Consider the following 19,429-nt stretch of genomic DNA (forward strand, 5'->3'; position numbering starts at 1 on the left):
TGGCAGTTTCTTCCGCGGCAAAGCTAGCCGGAAAGTTTGGTGTTTCAAGAGGCACCGTATCGAAGAAACGTATCACGCATAGCTGCAGAAACTACAGAAGTAAGTGTCGCACTCGCTAACATGGTCAGCAAAAATACAACTCTCAGGTACCTCCATTCGCGTGAATATATAGCGCGAGTTTGAATTCCAAAACCGTTCATCAGTGGTGCAAATGCCCGTAATAGGAAAACGTGGCTGACAAGCCATAAAACTTGGACTGTGTAGCAATGGAAGAAAGTTATTTTTTCGGATGAATCTTGTTTCACACTTTTTCCAGCTTCTGGCGGTGTTTACTTCCCAAGAGTGAAACATGGCCGGGAGGTTCTGTGATGATCTGAGCAACCATATCGTGCTGTTCCATGAACCCCACGTCTATTCTGGAAGGTCACATTGCTGCCAAGGAGTATGTGCCATTTTGGCTGGTCACGGCCGTCCCATGTTACAGTCGGTGACAAAATTCTCGAGACTTCTTCGTTATGCTAAATCGCATAGCCTTACTAAGGCAACGGCCCTGCCGCAGTGGATACACCCGTTCTCGTGAGATCACCGAAGTTAAGCGCTGTCGGGCGTGGCTGGCACTTGGATGGGTGACCATCCAGGCCGCCATGCGCTGTTGCCATATTTCGGGGTGCACTTAGCCGCGTGATGCCAATTGAGAAGCTACTCTACCGAATAGTAGCGGCTTCGGTCAAGAGTATTATCACAATGACCGGGAGAGCGGTGTGCTGACCCCTCGCCCCTCCTATCCGCATCCTCCCCTGAGGATGACACGGCGGTCCGATGGTCCCGGTAGACCACTCGTGGCCTGAAGACGGAGTGCATAGCCTTACTGCAAGGAGACGAAGTGCTCCCAACATACTATCTATGAATGCGAAGTCGAAAAACTATTGAACATTATCAGGGTATTTTTCATATTGTAGGGGACTACACTGCTACTGAATAATTTGACTCCTGAGTTTGTCTGCTGTTTTCAACAAATTGTGTTTTCTCGTTAAACACAATTAATTATGCACTTTACTAAAATAAATGAACTAAACTCAGCATGAGAACGCTAAGATAAACGTCTTGTTCCTTTAAAAATAAAAAAAAAATAAAAAAAAATAAAAAAACAGTATAAATTCTCAAGAATTAGCAGAACAATATGCACTTTAGGCTTCGAAACGGTCTGCGTCTACATCCAAGCCATAGCCATGCTGAAGAAGCAATGCAGTATTAATGCGAAAGTATGTAAATGTAGCAGTAGTCGCAGATACACAACGAAATCCATGTGAGTAATCGTCCTGTGCTACAAGTGAGTCAACGCAACTGACAGAAGCAGAAAAAGTAGGCATTCACAGTTTGCTATTAAGTTAGTTTATCGCCTTTAAATCTGAAGAGAAGGGAATCAAAGTGGCAAAAAATTTCATGGGGGAAAAGTTTTCGTAGGACTTGTTTACTGACAGCCAATCTGCCTGCTAGTCGCTTTTTTACATTAAGGGTAACAGATTTGTCTCTAGCAAGATTACAACCGAGAACTAATGCACCCTTCTACTTAAACAGTGAACATTTTACCGAGGATCTAGCATAAAACTTTGTTACAAACCGCTCCCTTTGTGTCCCAACGTTTTCTCAGACGGAGAATTTTTCAACGTAAATGGCGAAATAAGCGGTACTTTGTGTTGGAACGACCTTCCTGTATTCAAAAACACTGTTCTACTACCTCTGTGTAATCACTTAAGTCAGAATAATCCTGAATATTAAGTGTATATCAGTAGGAAATGTCGAGCGAATTTATCTGGATAATTCTGACGTTCACATAGTGCCAAAAATATACCGACTGCTGCTCGAACGTCACAAATAAACAACAGGGAAAATTATTTGGACCGTTCTCCTGTTCAGTAACTGTCGTGGAATTTTCGCTTCTTTGCGTTAATCGAACGGCAAACTAAAAAATTCATTCACAGAACGCCGTTAACCTCTCTAGCATCGCCAGGTGCTATTATCATTGGGAATAAACAACAACTTTTTTTAATATTATATATTTGAAATACATTTTCCTTATGAGTGCCTGCACTGGCATCACCTCTAATTCGTAATAACGCAACTGTAAAACACTGTCTGTGGATCGCATTTCGTAATCAAATATCATAACCTATGAATAATAAATAGCTCCAAATTAGAAAAGCAAATCGTGCAAGAAAACCGTTCGCCTCGACTGAAAGACAAGGCTCTTTACCCATAAAGATGAAAAGGCAAGGGCATCGCAAGTTGTAATCGAGCTTCTCATAACATGAAAGCAGTAGCATTTGCGGTGAGAAAGTGAAACAAGAAACAAAAAGTGCTGACAGCTGTGTGTCCAGTATGTCATTCTTAATCAAAACTGTCAGTCATTCTATAAAAATCATTTCTCGTGACGATTACAATACAGATGCTGGAGCCACTTTGTCAATAAAAGCTAAAAGCGTTTTATGAGTGAGCTTTTTAGTCTTCAGACAGCTTAAAACAGAAAGGGAGCAAAGTAGCAATTAGAAGTTTGTCATGTTCCATGGGTGGTTTTTGCCATGGTTTGAGCGACAGTGCTGGTGCTATAGAGTTGGCTGACAGGATGCGGAGGGAGCGTTGATTGTCTCACGTGGATGTGGATGTAAGAGAGGGAAGGTGAGGAAGGGAGTTCGCACTCAAAAGGAATAATTAACCTTGAAGTTTATTCCGAACCTTGACCTTCCAATCTGAGGTGTCTTCACGCGTAAGTCAAGTTCTTGCACAGACACGTGACTGTTTATCATTGCCCCTCTGCTAACTAAAATCCTCGTCAGAATCGAAGATCAGCAGAAACTAGCAGCTGTATAATTTCGGTCCAACGGCGTCAACCTAATACTCCGTCTCACCCCGTCCACGACCGCTACTGGAGCCTATCCCGTACTGAGGTTTCCTGCACCAAGCATTTTGTTTACTTTCCCGTTAATCTCTGCCAGTCCCTGACAAGCTGCAGCGTGTAAGACTTCTCATTCACTATTGGCTGTATTCCAATAATAAAAAATACCAACAGCCGTTATTTTGGTTTTATTTGTTAAGCAACCAGTTTAGGCATTACATTGTGCCATCTTCAGGCCTGCATATGTTGAGTAAACATCATGTTAGAAACCAATGCAGCACTGTCAACTGGTATCGTGAAGATTCTTTTCCCCGGGCATGTGTGCTCCTTGGACAGTTGCTGACAACGACCTCGTTCAAACACACTAACGGTGTTAAGAATGGCGTCTTTGTCGCTTTAGAGGCATTATTCATTATATCACCAAGTCTAGGTAACTAACACTGACGACCGTAAAAGCGCGTGTCTAAAGCAAACCTGATTTGCATCCTCACAGTGACGCACTAGCTCCATTCTTGTTCGACCTTCGCGAAATTGGAATAGGCGTTATCTTTCAGATGTAGAAACACTCCTACCAACTTTCATTTATGCCTCACAACCCCTTTATGGAGATGCGAATTTTCTTCGTCAGTGTATGTAATCATCTATTTACTTCCTGGAGAAGTACGTTGTAACGTTCCTTAGAGCCTGCACACATGCGTCCACTATACACCTGCAGGTCGTTCATACTCGTAATCACAACTGCGAATACATTTCATATCTTTCATTGCGGCTGTAGTAGCCGCAGAGTCAGTTCCTTCAGACGTGATGCAGGCGCTCCAATTCATGTGCTCGACAACTGTGTATGCTTACGCGTACAGGACCGACGTGATTCTTTGAAGAAACCTCCACGATACCTTAAGCTTTTGACATAGATCTCGGTGGTGTTTTCACGGATCCCCACCGCAGTTCGAACGTTCCGGGCTGGAGGAGATGGCATGATGCTGCTCTTGTAACGAACCGTGACATGGAACACAACTACGAATATACTTGCCGAGAAGTCGTGCCTGGCCCGTCAACGAGCCAACCGTGCGTATTCTTTTCGTTATACTGTTGTCGTCGAAGTAGTTTTGCTGTAGCTAGAGACGCTCCTACTTTTTATTTGCACACATATAAAAAAGAAAGAAAAACACTGTTGTTGTACGACACCTCAATGAGTTAATTACTGATCTTTGAATTTCTTCTTCTTATTTATAGCTTGTTTAATGTGCAGTTGATTAGAAGAACACTAATTAGACATATTTTCGTAGTGTTTTTCATGTACAGTGGCAATGCTTTTTATACAAGATGCGTTATAAAAGTCTTCCGATAAAATGAAAATGTATATACTCCGCTAACCCGGGTCCTAAGGATTGCAAGGTTGCCTGTCACAAGCCACGATAAAAGAAGTATGGTACAGGTATAACACCACTCAGGAAAAGTTCAGTTCGCCCAGCAGATAGTACTGTTTAGAGGCCAGTTGCCAGGGTTACGCCAAAGACCTCAACGGCAGACAAGACGGACAAGATGGACTTCGGTACAGTGGAGCAGGCGAAAGAGGCAGCCTCTTGTTCACGGCTAAAATAAACAGAGGGCACCGCGGTTTCGCATGTTAGTGACGGAATCCCCGACAGCGTCTGTTTCACATGTTAGCTGCTGCTGAATCAGTAATATTCCAGGCTAGCAATCTGGCATAGTTTGCAAATTCAAGGATGAGCGGTAATCTCCTACTCTGTAATATTGTAGTGGGACGAAATTAAGCGTCACCCATCCACCAATGTCAGCCCAGTTTGCAGGTGACTACTAGTTTAATTTAGTTTTGTTTATGTATTTTTCTTAATATTTGTAATAGCTGTGAATTATCTAAAAGTTTTGTATTTTTTATGTGTTTCATGTACGGAGAGGGCGGCGCAACGAACGGAGACAGCATCTTCGTTGCCGCGACCAGAGAGGAAATTGCTGGCCGCTATACGTCGCGGGTCGACAGCCAAGGAGCAACAGAAGATCCTGGAACCGAGTTGTTGCGTCGTGCTTCTAAAAATTAAAGATGAATTTTTTATACTCTTTTTGTACAACAATGACGTCATATAGAGCTTAATCTTATTGAAAAGTCAGTCACTGTCTGTCAACGATCAAGTTCACATCTGTATGTGTAGGAAGCTAATAAAATAGTGTATGCTACTAAAGTTGAAACACGTGTTCTGAGGATTTATTTATGAAGAATTATGTGAACGGATTAATAATATATTTGACAAGATTATTGATTCTGACAGCGTTCATCGAAACTTTGAATCTCAAAAGTTTATTTAATCTGTGATTCTGATATCGATTAGATCAAGATAACGTGTGTCAATATAATTTATGAGTAGAAACAAACGAAATTTAAATCGAAAAAGTTTATGAAAACCAATTGGTCCAAGTGATGTAATTCTTTGCATACGACTCAACTGATGTTTTACAGTTTCGTTCAAGAACCATTCTATGACAATTTAAAAAGATTATAAATCATTTTGAAGTGGGTTGTAACTGACGCAGGTGACGAAGTCTGCACATGGTCATACGTCCAAAGAAAATCAGTTATAATAAAAAACTTACTTCGTTACACTACACCGTGGCGACCGTGACAGGACTTGTGGGCAACTAAGGCACACAGGTACGAAACAAAACGTCAAGAGTCCTTCGGAAGTCAACGCGAGTTTTCGTGGAGCCTTCACCAGCCAGCGGCGACTTCGCGGGTGTGGGCACCTGACGGAGCGCAGCCAAACAGTACGGTCACGCAGTTGTTCCACGAGAAAGCGCATCTGTTGGGCAGCAGCTGAACGCTGCAAACCCCGACAACCTTTTTTCTCCCTAAACTAATAGGCCCAGTGCGTCAGCTGCGGGGTGTTCCTCCGGCTGGTATTAGAGGTGTTGCTGAGGGCTTCACCTGTCTACGGCGGTGCCGGGCGTGGTTGCAGCCAGTGACGGTTCCGGTGTTCGACTCAGCGTCCTACCGGTTGCGGAAGCCGGGTCGCCGCATCTCAGCGGCTGCATCGACGGCTGTTACATCTGCAGCCCATAGCAGCACACTGATCATCGAGAACTACAAATTACAATATTAGTGTCCGGTGAGTTTGTTGCAAGTTGGAAGTGGAGTGTTGTACATAGGGAGTGTGTTTTACAGGATTGTTGATTACAAGTCTGCGTGTGTAAATAGTTAATTTCTTACAATAATGTCGGGAAGCGAAATGTCAGACGAAGAGCACTCTATGTCCGATAGGAGCATGAGATCCCTTTTTAGGGCGATCGCTAAATTAAAACAATCTAACGGGGATTTTCTAGCTGAATGAAAACAGTCTAACGAAGACTCTGCTGCTAGATTAAAACAGGAACTAAAACAGGTATTAAAACAGGCTAACGAAGAATCTACTGCTAGATTAAAACAGTCTAACGAAGAATCTACTGCTAGATTAAAAGAGGAACTAAAACAGGAATTAAAACAGGCTAACGAAGAATCTACTGCTAGAAAATCTGCAGACAGGTTACAGGAACATCTTAATGAAACCAGTCGAGAATTAAGTGATAAAATAGAGTCTTCTAAAGTTGAAATGCAGGAAAAATTAGTAGGACTTAGTAATAAGATTGCTGATAATTGTAAAAGGTTAGAAGAACATATCCAGGAATCGCGCGAGGAAAAAGCTCGCATGCGAAACGATATTACTGACTTAACCGAGAGACTAGATAGTGTCACTATCTTAGTTGTAAATGAAATACAGAAGAATAACGATATGTTACGAGATGAATTTTCTATGCAAACAGAAACTGTTCGTAGAGAATTATTGGAATCTATTAAAGAGGTCTCTACCATATCTGTAGAGATTTCTTCAATAGATAATGTAGAATTAGAGACATTAACTCATCAAGTAGAAAAGGATCATACCGAAATCGAAAACATGAAATTTTTAATTACTGAAGTATGCAGTAACCTTGAAACTGCCAAAGATAATAACATTGACGAAGGTACAGAGCGTTCACATCGTGAACACAGTGAAGAATCGATATTAGCTAATCGCGTATCCAATACAGAAATGCGAACAAAGGAAATTACTAAACGGTTATCGGAATTAGATAATAATGAAAACATTTCAGGTAGTAGAGGTAATAACATAATCAGAGACAACAGTCGCATCGTGTTTGCTAACTCGGACGACAACAATACGAATAAAGAAATCACGGCAAGCCAATCCGATGCAACTCCGTCTCTGCAATCTAAACAAAATCCAACTATTTCCCTCGCAGAATGTTTGGATGATATAACGACAAATTCAAATGTAGCAAGTCGATTTCCTGTATTCAAACCAGGAGGCGAACTTCACCCTATAATCTTTATAAAAGCTTTTGAAACATCATTATCTCCTAAATGGAGTAATGAAAAACGCATTCAATTTGTAATAGGACATTTAGAAGCAGAAGCTGCGGAATGGGCAGTACTGCATAGAACTGAATTTAGGGACTGGGATGATTTTGTTAAGCAGTTTAAACAAAATTATTGGTCAAGAGGAAAACAACAACACTTAACTTTAGAGTTGTTAGACCCTCCTCCATATTCTAAACGGTGGGGAGGTTATAGGAATTATTTTGAATGGCATATAAACCGTGCTAAATTAATTGAAGAACCAATTATTGAAAGTCATTTAATACGAGTCCTAATTAGTAGGTTACCGTATTATGTAAAGGAAAGAATGATAGAAAGAGAATGGTCACAGCCGCGCGAATTGTTAGGATATTTAGAACAGTTAGATTTACTTAATAGAGAAAGGGAAGACGAGAAGTTTAGATTTGGTAGAAATGACAATCCTCGACATAATAATAATAATTCAGAGCCACGAAAAGCTAATAACAACAATCATAGCCGGTTCTGTTATATAAAACGTCAATCTAAAGATAAAGAGAGCCAACAAAATCGTGGTAATAACTCTAAAGTGCGGAAATTACACAATAACGATCGTGAGATAAATCATCCTCAAGTAATTAATGAAGGTCAAGTGGTAGGTGACGTCATCATAGAAAGTTCGGAAAACTAGTAAAGTCCTTTAGTACGGGTCAACTAAAGGGAACTGTTATTCAAGATTATACAAGACCCAATTGCAATTTATCATTAAGCTGCCAAAAGGACGGTGACTGGCAACAAGATTTACTTCAGGAAGACAATCAGATAAGGGAGAATATAACTTATAAACCCGTTATTAAAGGTTATATTAAAGATACCGAAGTAAATATTATAATTGATTCGGGTAGCGAAGTAAGTATTTTATCTAAAGAATTATTTCAGCTTAAAAGAAAATATTGGAATTTCCCAACCTTACCTGTAACTGGGGTGAAAATTATAGGAGTTACTGGTAAAAGAAGTCAAAATATTACTGAGGAAGTTTACTTTTACTTTTGAAATTGCTAAACAATTAATTGCTCACTCTGTACTCGTCGTAGCCAACTTAAATGTGGCCATAATTTTAGGTATAGATTGGCTGTGTAAATATAAAGCTATATTAGATTTTAAAGACTCTTCCTTAAGTATCCATAAGGAGGCATGTGATTTTAAAGTGAGGTTTTCTAATAATCAAGTACCTGAAAATTGCTACGAATCCTTACAGATTAAGTACGCACCGACCATGAACCTATGAACAGATTTTAGTGATCTTGAGTATGCAGTGTACCAATGTCAGGCTAGTAATAGTATCGAAACCGAAGTGAAAGAAAACTGTTATTCTACGAATTGTCTATCCGAACAAGAAAAGGAAGAGTCGGAATCTTTGTTGTTAGAATTTAGAGCCGTCTTCCCAGATGAAGCGGGGAGAATTACAGATTACGTTTGTAAACTTAAGATTAAAGATCAAAAACCATTCTTTAAGAAACCTTATCCCATTCCAGTACAATTCAAAGAACCGGCTCGTAGAGAAATAAGTAAGATGCCAGAACAAAACATTATCGAACGATCACGTAGCGCTTTTAACAGTCCGTTGTGGGTAGTTAAGAAAGCTACTGGTGGGGTACGACTGGTTCTGGATGCCCGTGAATTAAATAAAATTATAGAGATGGAAAGAGACAGACCTATTCCTATGGAGGACGTACTTCTTAAGATTGCTGATTCTCGTTATGTGAGTACAATGGATCTAACCGCCGGCTACAATCAAGTAACATTACACCCGGATTCACGGCAATATACGGCTTTTCTTTTTGAAGGCAGATCATATCAGTTCCAAGTTTTACCTTTTGGACTTAATATATCAGTGTCAACTTTCATTAGGGCATTAGATTCTGCTTTGGGTCAGCAATTGTTACAAAAGATTACTTTATATGTAGATGATATTTTGGTAGCTACTAAAACGTGGGAAGAACACGTAACGATATTACGGGAATTGTTTAACCGTTTAATTGACAGAGGAATTACTTTAAAATTATCTAAGTCTTACTTCGGAAAGGAGGAAGTGAGATTTTTGGGGCATACAGTGGACAGTAAAGGTATTAGGCCAGACCCAGCACGTATTGAAGCTATTGCTCGATGCCCGAGTCCTAGAAATCGGAAACAACTGAAATCATTCTTAGGAATGGTAGGATTTCTGAGAAGATTTCTTCCAGGGCAGGATATTGTTAATCCTAAATTACAAGATTTATTGAAAGACAAGTCAGTATGGCTCTGGGGACAAGAGGAAGAGGAAGTTTTTAATAAGATAAAAGGAGCGTTAACCGAAGCCAAAATGCTATACCAACCAGATTTCAATCAGGACTTTGGTATGTGTACGGATGCCTCTGATTATGGTGTGTCTTGTGTAATGTTCCAAGGTGATCTGACCAATGAAAAGGGATTATATCGGCCTATTGGATTCGCTAGTAGAACTTTAAATAAACATGAAAGAAATTATTTTGTATCCGAGAAGGAAGCTCTCGCAGTGGTATGGGGTTTTCAACGATTTAGAGGATTATTAATGGGAAGAAAAACAATTGTATATACTGATCAACAGGCTTTAATCTTTTTGAACAATTGTCGGTTACTTCACCGTAGGCTATTACGTTGGGTATTATGCTTGCAAGAATTTCAGTACGAAATTAGGTATATAAAGGGATCTCAGAATGTAGTTTCGGATGCTTTGTCGAGGCTTCTCGTAGGAATGGAGAATATTAACATTGCAGAAGAACCAGGAACAAATTACCATGTTTATTTCCTTTTAACTCAGGAGAACGAACGTAAGGTTAAACGGATAGTAACTGCTATTAGATGCAATCAAAGAAATGATGATCAATATAGGGACCTCATACCTAACCTTAATAATGGGGACGAAACAGTTAACACCCGGGGTGTGTGGTTATATTTTAACGACTTGTTGTATTGGAAAGCACAGAGGGAACACCAAAGATGGAAAATCTGCATTCCGAAAACTGTTGTGTACGAGTTAATTACTTATATTCATGAAGGTTACGGGCATTTTGGAATTCATAAATGTATTAAACATCAAATGAAGTATTATAATTTCAAAAATATGTCCCGTATTGTGGGAAGTATTGCTAGGGCTTGTGAAACCTGTCAAAAGGTCAAAGTTAATAACAAATCTAAGCGTTGTAAATTATATGCTGTAATTCCTCGAGGTTTGTGGGATCTACTGTCATTAGATTTTTTCGGCCCTCTGCCTCGTAGTTTAGGAGGATTAACTTATGTGTTTGTTGTAATGGAATGTTGGTCCAAACATGTGAAGCTATATACCTTGAAACGAGCGAATACAGCAAGCGTTGTACGCTGCCTCACCCGAAATTACTTTGTTAACTGGGGCATTCCTAAACGACTTATGTCTGACAACGGTAGTGCCTTTATGAGTCGAAGATTCCAAGATATGATAAAACAATATGGAATCAAACATATCTTTAATTTCGAAATATCACCCTCAAAGTAATTTAGTAGAAAGAGTCATGAAAGAATTAGGACGATTATGTAGAACTTATTGTGCACATAAACATACTCGGTGGGCCAAACTAATGCCTGAATTCGAAAAGATATTAAAAGAATCGCCTCACCTAACGACGGGATTATCACCTATAGAAATTTTACGCAAACGAATTATAGGTGAGCCTTTACTAGCTGCTCTACCTTGGCCACCGGTAAATGAGATCCAACAATGCATTCCAGATGAAAAAATTTGCGAACAGATTGTAAAAAATGCCGAACGGAGAATTAAAAGTTATAATCAACAGGCTATAGAACCGTCATTTCAGGTAGGAGATCTTGTGTTAGTACGATCTCATCCTAAAAGTTCTAAGATCGGTAAGGAATGTAGAAAATTCTTCTTTATTTTTGAAGGTCCATATGTTGTACATAAGATTGTACATCCCAAAGCATTACTTCTTATGGAACCTTCATCAGGTGTAATTAAAGGATTATATAGTGTTGATCAAATGAAACCCTTCATTCCTAAATAAGTTAATATTTAGTATATGTTACACACGGAAGAGCGTTCATAGTTTATTCATGTGAAGTTTTTCGTGATAGTTACGTATTATTTTAAAGAATGAAACAGGAAGCTTAAACAAGTGTTCTACAATAATCTACTGGTACTTCAAAAAGAGAAAGATAACCAAAAGGGGGATTTATATGGAAGAAATTTTTCTCTTAGGTCAAAAGGAATTTTGCATATTTTAAATTTACTCGGATAGTAGGAACCAAAGGGGTTGGTTAATAGTTTTAGGGACCATGGGCGTCCAGAGCTATATGGCTCACGAGAACATAGCAGAGTGCCTTTAATAGAGGTTTGTAATAGTGTTAATATAGAACACACCAAACGGGGCTCTCTCGCTTGTTTCTCCTAAATAAATTGCCATTACCCAACAAGGTGTCCGAAGGTAAAGAAAGCCGTGCCGAGATTCTAAAGAAAGTTTTGCTTGATTTCTTCTTGACCTCAGGCATAAATAAGCCATTAGGGAAAAGTATGACATAAAGTAAATAGTACCATTAGTTATTGTGAGAAACTTATTAGTAATATACAATTTTGGAAAGATTAACTCTAGTAAGTGAATAAAACTGAAACTAATTTATCATAATTTGAACGCTCTGTCCTAATGTAACAACGTTAAAGAACGTACTAAATTATTAGCAACTACTAAATGAAGAGGAGTAATCTCCATATATTCGGTTATGAATTACCATAATAGCACAATTAAGAGTAAATGACAAATAGTCACAACAATATCGTATTAAAAGGATTAAATCTATCTAAGAGCAAGGACTCTAGAATACGTAAGATGTGAGGAAAATGTATTAACATTTAAATATTGTATATTGAAAAGTTTTATTTTCGGTTAAAACCTGACAAACTGAGCTTGGGGGTGGGGTATGTAGTGGGACGAAATTAAGCGTCACCCATCCACCAATGTCAGCCCAGTTTGCAGGTGACTACTAGTTTAATTTAGTTTTGTTTATGTATTTTTCTTAATATTTGTAATAGCTGTGAATTATCTAAGAGCTTTGTATTTTTTTATGTGTTTCATGTACGGAGAGGGCGGCGCAACGAACGGAGACAGCATCTTCGTCGCCGCGACCAGAGAGGAAATTGCTGGCCGCTATACGTCGCGGGTCGACAGCCAAGGAGCAACAGAAGATCCTGGAACCGAGTTGTTGCGTCGTGCTTCTAAAAATTAAAGATGAATTTTTTATACTCTTTTTGTACAACAATGACGTCATATAGAGCTTAATCTTATTGAAAAGTCAGTCACTGTCTGTCAACGATCAAGTTCACATCTGTATGTGTAGGAAGCTAATAAATTAGTGTATGCTACTAAAGTTGAAACACGTGTTCTGAGGATTTATTTATGAAGAATTATGTGAAAGGATTAATAATATATTCGACAAGATTATTGACTCTGACAGCGTTCACCAAAACTTTGAATCTCAAAAGTTTATTTAATGTGTGATTCTGATATCGATTTAAAAAGAATATAAATCATTTTGAAGTGGGTTGTAACTGACGTAGGTGACGAAGTCTGCACATGGTCATATGTCCAAAGAAAATCAGTTATAATAAAAAACTTATGTCGTTACACTACAGTATTTACAACTTCAAATCTAAAAAACTGATGTTCGTACAGTGGATCCACTACCCCAGATGTTAAACTTGAAGAGAACGTCACTATTATATCTTGTAATACGTTGTGACCTAGGGTTCTGGGAGTACCAAGATTTGCAGTGATGAAGAGATGAACTATACTGAAAAGCCTTCTAGGTTCAAGTTAAATAAGAAGTACTACTTTCAAACGATAAATGTAGATTCTCATCTGAAAACTAACAAACAAAAGGAATTGTAATTGTTTCTACAGGAGAATTATATACATGTTTTAGCAGTGCGGGAAAAGAGATTCGTAGATGAGAATGTAGATGACAGTCAGCATTACAGGATTTATAAAGGGAAACCTGCAGCAGGGATAATAGAGAACATGAAAACGTTCGAAAAAGCATTTTATGCAAGCCAAAAAATCATAGAATAACAGAATTTACTCCGAAATCAGAAAGAATGTGCATGTTAATAGAGTTCGAGAACGAAAGCTATACTTTTATAAACTGCCATGTACCTGTAAATGACGATAAAAGAAGAAATCTGCAGAAAATAAGTCAGTTTTGGAATCTTTTAGGATCTGAAATCTCCAACATTAAAAGTACTAGTCGATGAGTTCAGTAAGCAAGCTGGGAAGGAAAAGAAATTTAAGAATATTGTAGGCGAATATCCATCACGCTTAAGAACAAACAGATTAAATTACGATTTCTCTGTTATAAAGGAAAAAAAAGATACAACCAATACAGTAATCCACTATAGCTATTGTTACAATAGAAAATAAGGAAACGTTTAGAGAAGCAGTTGAGACAGCAAAACAAGATGTTTGGCATGAACTCAATCTAAAAATTACTAAAGCACCAGAGAAAAATTTAGGACTTTCCAAAAGGAGATATGGTGGAACAAAGAGTGTGGAGAAGCGCTAGAACAAAGATCTCAAAAATGAATGAAATGGAGATGCTCAAAAAAAGAATAACATTTAGAAGAAGTAAAACTACAAAAAAAACGTAAAAAATACTCCGAAAAATCTAAAGAATATTTGAAAAAACTCAGCCTATGGAAACAGTGGAAAATTTCACCAAAAATAATACTGGGGGTGTATTAAACTTTTAAACATGTTTCTAAAGGGCATCAGGCACTAAGTATTTGTTTGAAGGATGGAAACGCGAAAACGGGGCTAAATAACGAAGTAAATTGAGAAATACTAGCAAAAGTTTTAGACGTGTTCTTGAATTGTCCACTTCCTACAGTTAAATTGGAGCTTCCAGCAATACCACGACATCTGGAGAAAGGTTACCTATCAACTGAGCAACAAATTGAAGTAGCAATCACATCACATCAGATACTACAAAGCTAGTGATGAAGACTCCATTATAGTAGAATTATTGAAACTGTCAGACCCAAGGACTATAAATGATCTACAACAGCTTTTTGAGAAAAATTTGGAAAACTGAAAAGGTTCCAGAATAGCGGAAAACAGCATTAATCCACCCACTGCAGAAAAGGGGACACAAATAAAACGTCAGCAATAACAATGAAGTCTCACTTCTGCCAGTAGCATACAAAATATTATCATATATTCTCCTGCGCAGAGTTGTGTAAACTGTAGAGAAACAATTGGGAGAATATCGAAAGGAAAAAGCCTGCAAAAACAGATGTTTAACTTAAAATGAGTAATTCGTCACAGGATGTTGACGAGGAAATCTAAAATATAATTATTTATTGATTTCAAGAAAGCATTTGGTAGGCTAGAACTGAAACATCAGAAAAAAAATCACTAGAGAATTAGGTGTTAAAGCAAACTTAGCATAATTAATTCGAGGAACTTTCACAAATATGATTTCAAAGCTAAATTTGTAGGAGAAGCATCTCGGAGATTTAAAATAATACTGATTTTAGACAAGGCGATGGTTTATCATCTGTACTCTTTAACTGCGTTCTAGGAAAAATTGTAAGGATCTGCAATTTGGAGCTAATGAATCACAAAACTGAACCTACGATTCTATGAAGGCAAACTGATGGAATTAAGGTAAATTGCCTAGCTTTTGCCGGCGACTTTGCAATACTTTCAGAAAATCTGACAGACGCAGTTATTCAAATAAACCTTCAGGAAGAAATAGCAAATAGAACTGGTTTCAAAATTTCGCTTGAAAAAAAAATCATGACATAAATAGAAAATGCTCCAAACATCATAGAAACACAAATAAGTAAAATAGAGCCAGTAGGTACATTCAAATATCTTGGAGAAACGACACAACAGACTGGACTAGAAAAATTTGCAATATATGTAACAGTTAACAAAATCAAGGAGCCTAAGGTTTGACAAAGAATATTTTCAATAATAAATGCATTTCTAAGAAACAAAGCTAAAACACTATACTACAGTGTTACGACCGCAACGTTTTTGTGGATGAGAAATGAACTATAAGCTGGACAGAATAGAGGTCTTGAAATGCCCATGGTTAGAAAAGTAATAGGTGCAGTACAAACTAAAGATGGGTGGAAATTGAAAAATAATGAAGAGAGCTACAAATATATAGAGATAGTACGAAAAGTAAAGGCTAAAAGAAAATTAATGAATGAGAACAAGCACACGAAATAAATATCACTATGTTTCGGGAAGAAGAGCTCAACAATGCATCGATCACAGAAATAACGAAATATCTAGAAAGAAATAGTATCAAAGAATGGCAAATACCTGACTGGAATGTAAGAAATCGGAGTGTACATGGACAGAAAAAAAGAAAAAGCAATATGGGGAGAAGGTGAAGGAGTACAGGAAAGATAGAAAACAACAAGGAAAGAAGAGGAAATGAAGTTTCTACGTGATCCTATACTGTAAATATAAGGAGGAAAGTGTGCTAATTCAAACAAAGATAAAAAAAATTTTAAAAAGTTAAAAAGAAAAAATTGGTCAAGGTGACCCCTTGCAATAAGCAGAAAATCCGGTTTTGAGTCCCGGTGAATGAAGAAGAAAAGACCGTTAAAGACGACTGATAGTGTAAAGCAAGGAATTCGACCGTCCGTGTAAACTGGCAAATTTGTGTGCGAGCTCTAGCCTGGCAAAAATTTTCTCTGTCATCATTCTATTATACAGCTGGAGGTGACTCATATTCGCTACTGCGAATATATTTCATGGTTTAGAATTATCCTGGTACTTTCATTCAATTTCACTTGTCATATAGATTAAATATTCTTAATTATTACAATATAAGGGATGACACAGAGGTTTTCTCTCGGGAAGTTGGTTCCTCCAGAAACTGCAGCTTATTATGCCATCTGCGTTGCCAATGAGCCATCGTTGGGACAACAAACCACTAGCTTAGCGGTAAAGTGTTCGCCATTCAAGCGGAAGAGTGTGCTGTTTTCGGTTCTATTATCACTGCAGCCAAGAAATTTACCTCTCCCGTGAAGCACCCACTAGCAGGCAGATCGACACTCAGTAAATATATCCTAAGCCAACTGCTCCCCCATATATTTTTAGCTACTTTTATTCTGTGCCTTTTAGATCTAAAGGTGATAAACTTGCTGTACAGTACACTTGTTGGCGCCTACTTTTTCTGTTTCTTTTAGTTGTATTGACTTAATTAATGCACTGAACGGTTTCTCACCTGGATTTCTTTATGTATGTGCTTCTACGGCTACAGTTGCATACATTAGTGGTAGTTCTGCAACGTTCTTCAGTATGACTGTGGACTCGATGAAGACGCAGACCGTTTCTAATCCGAAAGTGCCTATAATGCTGCTAATCCGTGACAGTTTAGAGTATTTTGTTTTATTGACAAAGACTGTTGCAAAGTTTACATGATAAGTTGTAATTCGTTAGTATTAGTACAGTACATATTAAATAACGAAGTTCCCACAATGGTTCGTCCATTTCGTCAAACGCAATAGCTGATCATATATTACAGACGTTCGAAGCACCTCAGGATCAAATGGTTCAAATGGCTCTGAGCACTCTGGGACTTAACATCTGAGGTCATCAGTCCCCTAGAACTTAGAACTACTTAAACCTAACTAACCTAAGGACATCACACACATCCAATCCCGAAGCAGGATTCGAACCTGCGACCGTAGCGGTCTTGCGGTTCCAGACTGTATTGCCTAGAACCGCTCGGCCTCTCCGGCCGGCACCTCAAGATCGCAGTCACACCAAACAGATTAAGCGAGATCTCAGTGCAGTTAAAGAAGCAGCTACAGTAACGCCATATTAAGATCGCCCTTCAGTTGACAGAGTGAATAGAGCCATAGATGACATGAAACATGGAAAGACCCCAGGTGAAGAAGGTATCCACTAAGAAATTTTTAAAAAAATGTGGCAAATATGCAGGAGTATAGTTGGTAAAAATTCCTAGCCAGGTTTACTATACCTCATAGACTTAAGGAGCAAAAAAAAAAAAAAAAAAAAAAAAACAATAATAATAATAATAATCTCAAGCCTGGTAAACAAAATGATACACCAGAAAACTACCACCACGTATTGCTACGTAGCATGATCTACAGACTGCTAGATAGATCACTGTATAACCTCTTGAGCAAACTATTTTCCGACCAGACGGAAGTTGTGTCGTTCAGGCTGTAGTTCTTACAACATTGGTTGTGGTAAGGTCCGAAATAAAACTCAAACTTGAGTTGCATCGGTAGATGTTTTGGAAGTTAGGGTATAATTTACAAATTTCTACGTATTTTCCCACGTAAAGGCCTGAAAAGTCTGAAGTGATAAATTGTAGACCATCCCGTGTCACTATGGAACACACAACAAGCAACAGAAGGAAACACAGTAATTGTCTTCCAAAAGGGTCAATTCTATTACCTCCCTCTGCTGTTTAGCATGTACAACAATGATATGCCTCTAAAACAACAGCATTGAAATTTGCATATGTTGACAATTGGACACTAGCCGTACAGCATAAAGACATGGAGGAAACTGAAACCACGGTGATATTTGATCTTACCAAACTGAGTAACTACTTCTGGGACTGGAGGCTATTGCTAATCCCAACAAAGACCGAACCTATATGCTTTGATTTGAATAGTAAAATTGCATGAAAAGAGCTATCGGTTTTGGTTAACAACCATAACATGAGACTGCAGTGTCTAGGAGTCCCCCTCCGTTACAAACAGCACTTGACAAACATAACAGCTAAACTCCGAACCACAAATAATGTAATCGAAAAGCTATGTGACTCAACTTGGGGCTCCAAGGCAACTACGCAACCGGCATCTGGTCTGGGACTGATCTACTCGGCGGCAGAATATTGTTCACCAGTATCGCTAAGTTGTGCTCACTGAAGGGGGAGTACAGAACAATACAAAACAACGCCCAGCTACCTATTCATCCCTTCTCTGAAGAAGTAAACATCAACAATCTTCAGTCAGAAGATTATGTTCACAGGATCCTTTCGGTGTCGTAACACATCACATGTATACTGTCATACTTTGTAAACAAATATGTAAGATATTTGTTTACGAAGTATGACGGTATACATGTGATGCGTTATGACAGCGAAAGTATATTGTGACCACTGGAGTCAGTGCCACAATTTTCTCCAAACACACATACAAATGTCATACTAACAAATGTAAATCCACCTGACGATGGAGGTTTAAACCTTTGAAACGCGTCGTGGAGATAAATAAACAGTGACTGGTAATAGTAAACTTGTTGTTTCATTTAGTCTCAGTAAACATTTTTCATCACTGCAGAAACGATGTAATTGAACACCATGTCCACAGCTGTACACTGAAATCAACTTCGCAGTACTGTGTTGTTTACATGCTCCTTTCCACATCAGTGAGAGTGGACTACCAATAAAAGTCACGACCTCACTTAAAAGTCATCATTGACATTTGGAAAGGAAATTATATTTTGGAAAATTTGACCATGGGTGCTGTACAAATAATTTTCACTTAGTGTTCTGTTTCATTCATGGACGAGGCGTCTTGAGTCTTGCGAAGAAATGTTGATTAAGCTTCCCGACAACTATCTTGGACAACTTGTCCAACAACACTCTATAAACAGACCCAATTGTATTGAGAGGATCAGCAAGGTGATTTCAAAATTACATGAACAATGTTCGCCAACCGTCATAAGGCCGCCAAGAAATTTTGCAGGGTGTTTGTGTTCAATCGAATGGTGGGATGGTATGGCAAACATGAACGATTGCGATTAAATCTAAAAGACGTTATGAATCGCATTGTAGGCAAATGAGATGTATTCGCATCTGCGAACACAAACAAGCATCAGCTGTATAAGGGAATGACGACAGTGAAAATCTGCGCCGCACCGGGACTCGAACCCGGATTTCCCACTCTACGATAGTGGTCGACCAGCCGCTTTGGCATTCCGTGTACGACTCACGGCCAGACCCAAACCTAAATATGTCATCGTTCGTGCGTCACAACCTGTACTCGTACACACATTAAGTGATTCCCTAACAGGGGAGGTCATTGC

General features: G+C 38.6%; 1 pseudogene; it reads left to right on the plus strand.

Annotated features, from left to right (window-relative positions):
• The first annotated feature begins 540 nt into the window (after positions 1–540).
• On the plus strand, positions 541–658 carry LOC126485796 (5S ribosomal RNA; annotated as a pseudogene).
• Positions 659–19,429: the final 18,771 nt, after the last annotated feature.

This window comes from Schistocerca serialis, chromosome 6, assembly GCF_023864345.2.
Source record: "Schistocerca serialis cubense isolate TAMUIC-IGC-003099 chromosome 6, iqSchSeri2.2, whole genome shotgun sequence".
Classification (NCBI taxonomy): domain Eukaryota; kingdom Metazoa; phylum Arthropoda; class Insecta; order Orthoptera; family Acrididae; genus Schistocerca; species Schistocerca serialis.